The sequence below is a fragment of the Tiliqua scincoides genome, chromosome 8 (genome assembly GCF_035046505.1).
Source record: "Tiliqua scincoides isolate rTilSci1 chromosome 8, rTilSci1.hap2, whole genome shotgun sequence".
NCBI lineage: Eukaryota > Metazoa > Chordata > Lepidosauria > Squamata > Scincidae > Tiliqua > Tiliqua scincoides.
In genome coordinates, this window is record NC_089828.1 from 39565024 (window position 1) to 39574601 (window position 9578).

A 9578-nucleotide genomic window follows, 5' to 3' on the forward strand; every position below is an offset into this window, starting at 1 on the left:
CAGGGGCTCCTGACATGTGCATGAGTTGGCCCACCCTCTGATGCTTGCACAGTTTCACAGAGTGGTAAAGGTTTTTTTTGTTCAGGCAGGCATTTCAGTTTTGTTTATGCCCCATATGCTTTCCTTTGCCTCACTGGCATACCTTGGGGGGGGGGCTAGGGGGCAAATTCCCTGTAGTGAACACAGGGACCTACACAGCAGGCTGAGCAGGACCTACCCAAGACCTTCCAACACCTGAGGCAGCCTGCCAATTGCTGGCCCCCTTACCCAGTGTAAAAGTGAAGAAACCCTGGAGAAATCAACCCCTGGAAAAACCAGCCGTCCTACACCCCGAACTTTACACCCCCTTGTATCTGTGTACCAGTGCCTACAACAAGCTGAGAAAGTGATGGAAAGAAGGAGTGCAAGATGCCAGGCCAAATGGCTTCAATCTCTCCAGGTAGAAGGAGAGAGCCTATTCCTGGCCTGAATCTCCCCCTATTCGAGTTTCATGAAGGACGTCAACTAGCAGAGATAGGCACTCAAGTCAGGTGACTCGAGTTTGAGTCGCAAAAAGACTTGTTTTTTGTTGACTCATGTAGACTCGAGTCATCTGTGTCAATGACTCTAGTATTGACTCAAGTCTTAGGTCACTGACTCGGCACTCATTTCCCATGCATGAAGACTTGAGTCTGTCTGTGTCTGGGTGTACTTGCTTACATTTTTTGCAGTGTGAAAGAACACATGGGGCCATCATTCAGACCAGGTGAGCAGCAGGGAGTTTCCAGCCAGGAGGCAGGGAAGGATTAATGTTTTCCTTTTCCATTGGGGGGGGGGGAGACAGGAGCAGGCTCTTTTCCATCTCTGAAGGAACCAATGATCATTGGATGAAGAATGGATGGTCTGATTGTTTCTTTGGATGAGGAAGAATAGGAGGAGGAGCCCCTGGGGGTTCTTGCCTTAGAATTGGCTGAAGAAGCCCAGGGAGGGGGATACAATTTGTAGATATCACACTTTCCAACCACATGGCTCCTGTGTGCTCTGTTTTTACTTGGAAGGAGGAAGCCTCATTAAACAACTGCTTTTGGTTAAAGAGAACTCTCTCTCTCTCTCTCTCTCTCTCACACACACACACACACACACACACACACACAGCCCAGCAGCAGCTCTATTTTTTTCTGTGGAGCCATGTCTGGCTTTTTAAAGGGAAAGACTTGTGACTTGAGTTTTTTCAAGTCACCAAAACATTCTGGGCAACTTGGAAAGTCTTGCCCCCCAGTTAGGACTTGTTTGTGAGTTGAGTCGCAGGGAAAGAGACTTGTGACTTGGCTCAAGTCAAGCTGCACTGAACTTGCCCATCCCTGATGTCAACACTAAACCTAATTGACAGGGATGGGTAAGTCAGGCATGGCTTGATTTGAGTCAAGTCACGAGTCTCTTTCCCTGTGACATGACTCGAAAAAGTCATAAGCACTTTCTGAGTCACCCAGAGCATTTTCACAACTTGAAAAGACTCATGTTACGAGTCTTTCCCTTTAAAAAGCAAGTCACAATTCACAACACAACACAATTGTGTGTTGGAGTTCTCTTTAATCACTCCCCTGCTGTCCCCATCCCATCTGTAAACCAGGCAGGAGGGGTGGGACCAGGGTGACCAGACGCAATGGAGGTCACAGTGCCTATTCCTTTAACCATTGCAAAGAGGGAATTTTGGCAGGTGCAGCTCAATATGAAAGGGTTTAAAAAGCTGCACCTGCCAAAATCTCCTCTTTACAATGGTTAAAGGTATAGACACTGTGTTCTCCATTGCATCTGGTCACCCTGGGTGGGAAGACTGCGTGGGCGCGGGGTCAGAAGCAGCAAGAGGGAGGAGGGTCACATACAGCAACTGTGAGGCTTACCAGGACAACCCAATCCTTTGCAGTTCTACTCAGAAGTAGTCCCATTTGTGCCAGTCATTCAATGGGGCTACCTCCTTCCAAGAAACAACTGAGATCACAGCAGCCATGCAAAATCCCCCCCACTTCCCCGCCTCCTTTTTCCCTGGGTTTCTCCAGCCAATTCCAAGGCAAGAACACCCTTGGGCTCCTCCTCCTGCCTTCCCTCATCCAAAGAAACAAATCAGACTGCCCATCCTTCGTCCAATGATTGTCAGTTCCTTCACAGATGGGCAAGAGAGCCTGCTCCCCTCCTACTCAGATGCAAAAGTAAACTTGAACCCTTCCCTACCTCATGACTGGAACTTCCCTGCTGCTCACCCGGTCTGAATGATGGCCACACGAGAAATGTAAGCAAGCACACCCTGACACAGACTGGAATCTGCATGCGTGGGGACTGAGTGCCGAGTCAGTGGCCTCAGACGCAAGTCAATTCCCTAGTCATCGGTGCAGCTGACTCCAGTGCACCCAAGTCAGCGGAAAAAAACACTGATTTTCATGACTCTGACTTGAGTCACCTGACTTTAATTCCCACCCCTGCTAGCTGAGTTCTCTTCCCTGCTGGAGAACAGCGTTAATTATGCCCTGTCATTTCTTCACCTGTTCCTCACCCCTCCCCCAATTCTTGCAAAATGAATACTGTATTCTGAAGTGCAAAACTGACTTTAGAAAGAAAACTCATTTTAATGGCAGCAGCTTTGCCCAAAAAAGGAGAGACTTAAGCAGAACCAGGAATCCACTTCCTCTGAAAACTTGGGAAGGTTTCTCTCAGATGGCTCCCTTCTGCCTTGAGTCTGAGATGGTGGCCACAGTAAAATAGATGGCAGCAGATTCCCCCCTCCCATTCAACTGCTGACCAGTAATTGCCCAAACCTGTCCCTTGCCATTGGCGCTGATGCAGCAGTGCTGACGGAGCATGTGCTGCACCCAATAGTTGGGGAAGGCAGCAGAAGGTCAACCCAGTAGGCTGCCCAATCATCTCTGACTCTCCTTGGACCTATGCCAGCCATTTTGCTGGCCTGTGTCTGATGAGAGAAAATAGACAGGATTGCCTGGGAAAGAGAGGATCAGATCTGGTGCATACCGGTGCCACCGAGATTCACCCCTTCCTTCCTCCCCCTGCCCTTTCTTGTTCTGCCTTAAACTCCCCCATTGTTTCCCTCCACACCCATGACATGCTTCCACTGCCAACTTACTGGCATCTATGGAGGTTTCTAGAGCTACAGCTGCACACACAATGCCACTGCCCAATTGTGGCAGCAGCTCAAAAATGTGCACTGGTGGCCTGGCTTTTGTGCTGTTATGAAGGGCCTTGCACTGCTAAAACACTACTTCTGGCAGTGCAAGGCGCCAATAGGTTTGGGATTATTGGGGCCTAAATAATTGAATCACCAAGCAGGAAGGGGTGCACAGAGCATTAACTACTAGATAGTACTCCCTTTGATCAGCTTCCAGCATTCTCTCTCTCTCTCTCTCTCTCTCTCTCTCTCTCTCTCTCTCTCTCTCTGTGTATGTGTGTGTGTGTGTGTGTGTGTGTGAGAGAGAGAGAGAGAGAGAGAGGTTTAGGTGATGAGAGAGATTGGTTCCCTTTCCACTTCTAACAGCACAAACATGAATGTCTGCTCAGAAATAAGTCCCATTGTGTTTTTTCTGGGAAAGTGTGTATAGGATTACAGCCTAAGGGCACAATCCAGAGGAGGACTTGGGCTGGTGCAAGTCTCTTGCGCCGGCCCAGGAGGGTCGCAAATGTGCCATAAAGCACGTTTTCGCCTCCTCAGGAGTAAGCTGCGATGGCGCACAGAGGTGCACTGGCACACACCTCTGTGGCAGCTTGTGCAGCAAGCCTTGCATCAGCCTGGCTGGGCCGACGCAAGGCTCTGGGTGGGCAGGGAGGAGGCGAGAGAGTGGCTTTCCTGGGCGGGGGGAGGGTGGGCAGGCGGGATGCAGGAGGTGGGGCTGTGATTCGGCAGTTATGCCAGATCCCAAACCCCGTTCCCAGGGGGTTCAGAGCGACTTCAAACCGCTCTGCTATCCTCGGACTTTTGACATCTCAGGAGGTGGTGCAAGTCCAATGAGACCCATAGGGCTGCGGGCGACTTACCCAGAGCTAAGGGGAAAAGTTTCCCCTTACCTCTGACTGAGCTGCTTTGGGCCCCTATCCCGCACTGGATACAACGCAAGCCTCTTGGCTTGCCTGTTCCAGCACAGGGTAGGATTGCACCCTAAGTTGTTGAGCTTAGAAGGTGCTCTTGGTTTGTACTGAGTCTCTGGGGGCACAATCCTAACCAGGTCTACTCAGAAATAAGTCCTATTTTGCTCAATGTGGTTTACTCTCAGGAAAGTGTGGTTAGGATTGCAGCCTGGGAAAGTCAAAAGCAGTGGAGATAAACCATGCCAAGTTTGCCCCATGGAAAAAGCATGGCATGCTTGGGGTCTGGGGAAGCTGCTGACTTTGCCATCCTGTGGCACCAGCCACGTCTCAAGTGTTCATGTTCCTATCATCTCTCCAACTGGCCAAAGAGATACCTCTTACATGTCAGCTTTCTTATATTTAGCAAGTGGAGAACAAGTGTCCCTGTTAACTTCACATATACGCTAATGGGTTCTGAGCTGTCTGTGACAGATCAGGAGAGAGATCTTGGGGTGGTGGTGGACAAGTCGATGAAAGTGTCTACCCAATGTGCGACGGCAGTAAAGAAGGCCAATTCTACGCTTGGGATCATTAGAAAAGGCATGCTTTTCTAATAACAAAACGGCTAATATAATGCCGTTGTACAAATCAATGGTAAGGCCACACCTGGAGTATTGTGTCCAGTTCTGTTCGACACATCTCAAAAAGGACATAGTGGAAATGGAAAAGGTGCAAAGAGAGCAACTAAGATGATTACGGGGCTGGGGCACCTTCCTTATGAGGAAAGGCTACAGCGTTTGGGCCTCTTCAGCCTAGAAAAGAGGCGCCTCAGGGGGGACATGATTGAGACATACAAAATTATGCAGGGGATGGACAGAGTGGATAGAGAGCTGCTCTTTACACTCTCACATAACACTAGAACCAGGGGACAGCCACTAAAATTGGAGTGTTGGGAGAGTTATCACAGACAAAAGAAAATATTTCTTTACTCAGAAGATTTTTTCTTTACAAGAAAAATATTTTCTTTACTTTAAGAACACTTGCATTGTTCTTATGTTAATTGCAGCATAATGTCATTTCCAGCTGCTGTTGGTTTTTAGATTTTGGGACAGAGACTCCTTTTCTCATTTCTTCTTCTTCTTCTTGTTCTTGTTGTTGTCTAATTGTAATATAATAGGCAAGGAACTGGCCACTTTGACACTCAGCAGGAATTGCCTTTTGCCATGCTAATATAGTTGGCGGGGGAACATGCATAGGCCATTAAAATATGTGCTGACCTTGCGCTCCATAACCACCCCTAGAGCTGCCCTTCCAGGTCAAAGCTGGCATGATTAGATCGACTTAATTGTGCTAGAAATTAAACTGCCTGCATGTCAAGTATCTTCAAGACCTGGTACAGGGGCATTCAGTCACACGCACACACTTTGCATTATGCTAGCAGACATTCTTCAGGGCATTCTTACTGCGTCTGTCTTTAGCTCCTGCCTCTCTCCATCACTCCTGGTGCTCTTGGCTGCTGCTGTGCCAAATGGATCTCTCTCTTCCTGTTCCATTCCCTCTGCAGCATAGCTGCTGGCGGCTTAGCATGCCATGTAATAAACCTGTATGTTCTGGAGATTTTTCCTGCTTCTTTTATTGCATTGGCTGCTGGAATTGCATTAGTCCCTGTTAAAAACGGCTGGTGGCGGAGTAATAAATTGGACGTGTCAGGCCCGTTTGCTTCTTCATCTCCTTTCATTACCTTGAGTGGTAATTCATCTCCCCAGTTGCTAGGATGGTCGGCAGTCTGGTCCATGCTGCTTTCAGGGATGCAAGAGTTTGGGGCAAGGGACTAGCCATGGGAGGGAAGAAGAGGGAGCAGGCCCAGAACCATTAGCTGCAGCAGACTGTGGGGTATATGTGTGTCTGTTTCAAACAACATATGCTTGTAAGAATTAAAATTTATAGATTTGCTTGCGAGAATTCCAATTTACAGGCTCATTAGAATTTTTCTCAATGTCCCTCGTTATAGATGCTGTTTGATAGAGGGCTTTTAAAAATCAAGTGGAGGGGGGGAAAAGCACACTGAGACAATATTCAATTTGGCAAGTTAACACTTAGCATTGGTGTCTTTAAAAATGCACTTCCAAGATTTAACCCTCCTAAGCTTGCAAAAAAATGCACTCAATAACTCAGATATTGAGGTCAAACAAAAACCAACCAGTAATTTTTCCTGCCTGAGTTTTAACTATAAAGGGAAAGGGGTGTGTGTGTGTGTGTGTGTGTGTGTGTGTGTGTGTTGCCATTATATTGGCCTTTTCCTAGCCACTATTTCCTTGTATCAGTGTTTCTCAAACTGTGGGTCAGGACCCATTAGGTGTGTTGTGAGCCAATTTCAGGTGGGTCCCCATTCATTTCAATATTTTATTTTGAATCTTCAGTGTACCACTCCAAATCAGCCCAGGTATTATTAATGTGGACTTTTACTTGCTGGGGGTTAAGGTAGATGTTAACAACTAGAACCGTTATGGCACCTAATTCAAGACAGCCAGCCATGGCCTGATGGTCCAAGGGGTGTAACTCACTACATTTTGTACTTAGAGAAGTGGATACCAAGATACCCGAACCCCCCTTCAACCTCCCTGTCGCTGCCCATTGGATTGGCCTATTACTTAAGGAATGATATCCATCAACTCTGAGTTAGCTGTCCAGGTCTCTTGAAGCAAAATTAGGTCATAATTTCGATGGAAAAAAGGAAAATCCAGGCTTTTACATCAAGACCAACCAGCAATGTTCCAGGAGGCAATTTCCAGGGGTTTTGTTGTTGTTGTTGTTGGTGTGTGTGTGTGTGTGTGTGTGTGTGTGTGTGTGTGTGTGTTCCATAATTATTCCAGTGTTGATACCAATGGAGTCTCATTTTTATGAGACTGTTTTATTAATGCACTTTGCCCTTCAAATCAAAACTTCCTGACAATATGATTAAAAATAATAATAATAAAATACAAAAAGACTGTGGCATCAAGATAAAATAGTGGCTAAGTGGTTTCCCCATGTTAGAATCATTTTGATCCCAGTTCCAGAGTTGACATCAGCATAAGGATGCTTGAACAATTGCTGAGAGCCTAGCATCCCAGGAGCCCTACTGCTGACATCTGCCCTAGTCCCCTGTGGAGGATTGGGTCCAACCAGAAGCCACTAGCTGGGAAGCACCCCCTCTCTCTACCTTGGTGGCAGATGTGGGTTTCTTTTATTCTCAGCAGGCCAGCATTATTCTAGCTAGCTACAGCTGCCTTACATGTCCCCCTCCCCACACATAATAGTCCTTGTCATGTGGATGATGAATATGTTGGGCTACAGTGTTATAGTGTTGGGCTAAGGGCATAATGCTGAGGTGTCCATGGGTTGGCATAAGTCCCTTGCGCTGGCCCAGGAGGGTCTCAAATGGTTGCGCCTCCTTGGGAGGAAGCCGGGCTGGTGCTCAGAAGTGCACCGGCCTGCGGAAGCTGACACAAGCCTCCATGCCGGCTTCCTTCGCGAGTCTTGTGTCAGCCCAGCATTTCTGGGTGGGTAGTGGGCATCCCCGGGGTGGGTGAGTGGGGAGCAAGAGGTGGGGCTGAGATCCAGCAGTTATGCCGGATCCCAACCCCCATTCTCGGGGAGATCAGAGTGGCATGAAGCCGATCCACTTTCCTCGGACTTGTGCCACCTAAGGAGGTGGCGCGAGTCCGAGGAGACCCATTGGGGCAAGGGCGCCTTACCCAGGGATAAGGGAAAAAGTTTCACCTTGCCTCTAGCTGAGCCGCCTTGGGCCCCTATCCTGCGCTGGATACAGTGCAAGCCTCTTGGCTTGCCTGTTCCAGTGCAAGGTAGGATTGCGCCCTAAGACTGCAGAGATCCAGGTTTAAATCCTTGCTCAGCCATGAAGTTCACTAGGCAATCTGGGGCCAGTTGCTTTCTCTCAGCCTAATCTTCCTCATGGGGTTGTTGTCTGGATAAAGTGGGAGGGCAAGAATGACAGGTGCTGTCTGAAGAAAAGGCTGAGGAGAAAAATTCAATAATTATAATGGGGGACACGCACTTTGGTTACCACAAGCTGGGGTGTTGGCCACTGGATAGCTTTAAAGGGGGGGTGGATTAATTCATGGAGGAAGGGTCTAGCAATGGTTACTAGTTGTGAGGGCTATGCATACCCTCTGGGTTCAGTGGCAGTGTGCCTCCAAACAACAACTTCAGGCAAGCGATGACAGGCGAGAGGCAAGCCTTTCTCACCTGCTGGTGGGTGGCCCAGAAGACTCTGGAAAACAGGAGGCTAGATTGGATGGACCATTGGCTGATCCAGCAGTGCTCTGTTTATACTCTTTGAGGCGCAGGGAGAGAGCATGGCAGGCAGCGGCAGCCGGACAGAATGTCATTCTTGCAACTGCTAATCTAGCAAGAATGAAAGAAACCAGGACCATGGTGAGGGGAGGGCTGCCCACTGGAGGTCACCTTGCCTAGTGAGCAGGCCCTGCCAAATAACATTTCCTACATTTCCATGCATTTCAGGGAAAGACAAGGGCTTGGAGCAGGAATTCCTGCTGTGATTCCCAAAGGAATCCTTTGCTGTGATCCCAAAGTAAAGTGAAGTGAAAAATAAAATCCAGCTTGCCTGGTCTTCCAGACATCCTTTAAAAAAAATTGTCCTTGGATCTTGTAATCAATTCATTGTGAGCACCAGTCACATCCATCTCCAGGTTTCCCCATGGGAAATTACTTTAATATACTTTGCTAATATTTTGTATCCAATTGTAAAAACAAAATTAAAACAGCAGGAGGGACAACAGTGTTCTTCAAGCAAGAGACAATTAAGATAAAACTCATATTAGCCAAGACAGAATGCGATTGTGCTCACTTCAGGCTGTTCTGTGTTATTAATGCATTTTTCTCTGATGCAAGGCAGATTTTGCACATTGTTCTGCCCGCTTCAGAAGAAAAAATTAAAAAAGTCCAGTCTACAACTTCCCTCTCTGAATTTGTACACTAAGGGCACAATCCTAACCAACTTTCCAGCACTGAGGTCAGGGCACTGCAGCTCCAAGGGAACAAACCTTACCTTGAGGAGGCCTCTGTGAGTGCCACCCAACTGCAGGATGCAGGAAACGCCCCATTGGCACAGCTATATGCCAGTGCTGGAAAGTTGGTTAGGATCTGGGCCTAAATTTAATTTATTTATTGGAGACCCTGTGGAAGGTAAATCATGTAAAAAAACTCTGCTGGAGTTATCTAGTCCAATGTCCTTTCCATCTGGATCAGATGCTTCAAGAAGGGGATAAAGACAAGAGCCTTTCCCCATTGTGTGCTGTCCTTGTACTCCATAACCACCCTTGAGCTGCTGTTCTGGGTCAGAGAAGGAATGATTAGATCAAAAGAGAGAATAGGATCCAGGTGCATATAATGTTCTGGTTGATCCATATACCGTTCTGGTTGATCCATCTCAAAAAAGAGAGCTGGAAAAGGTACAGAAGAAGCAATTCATATGATCAAGGGAAGGATTAGAACACCTTATCTAAGAG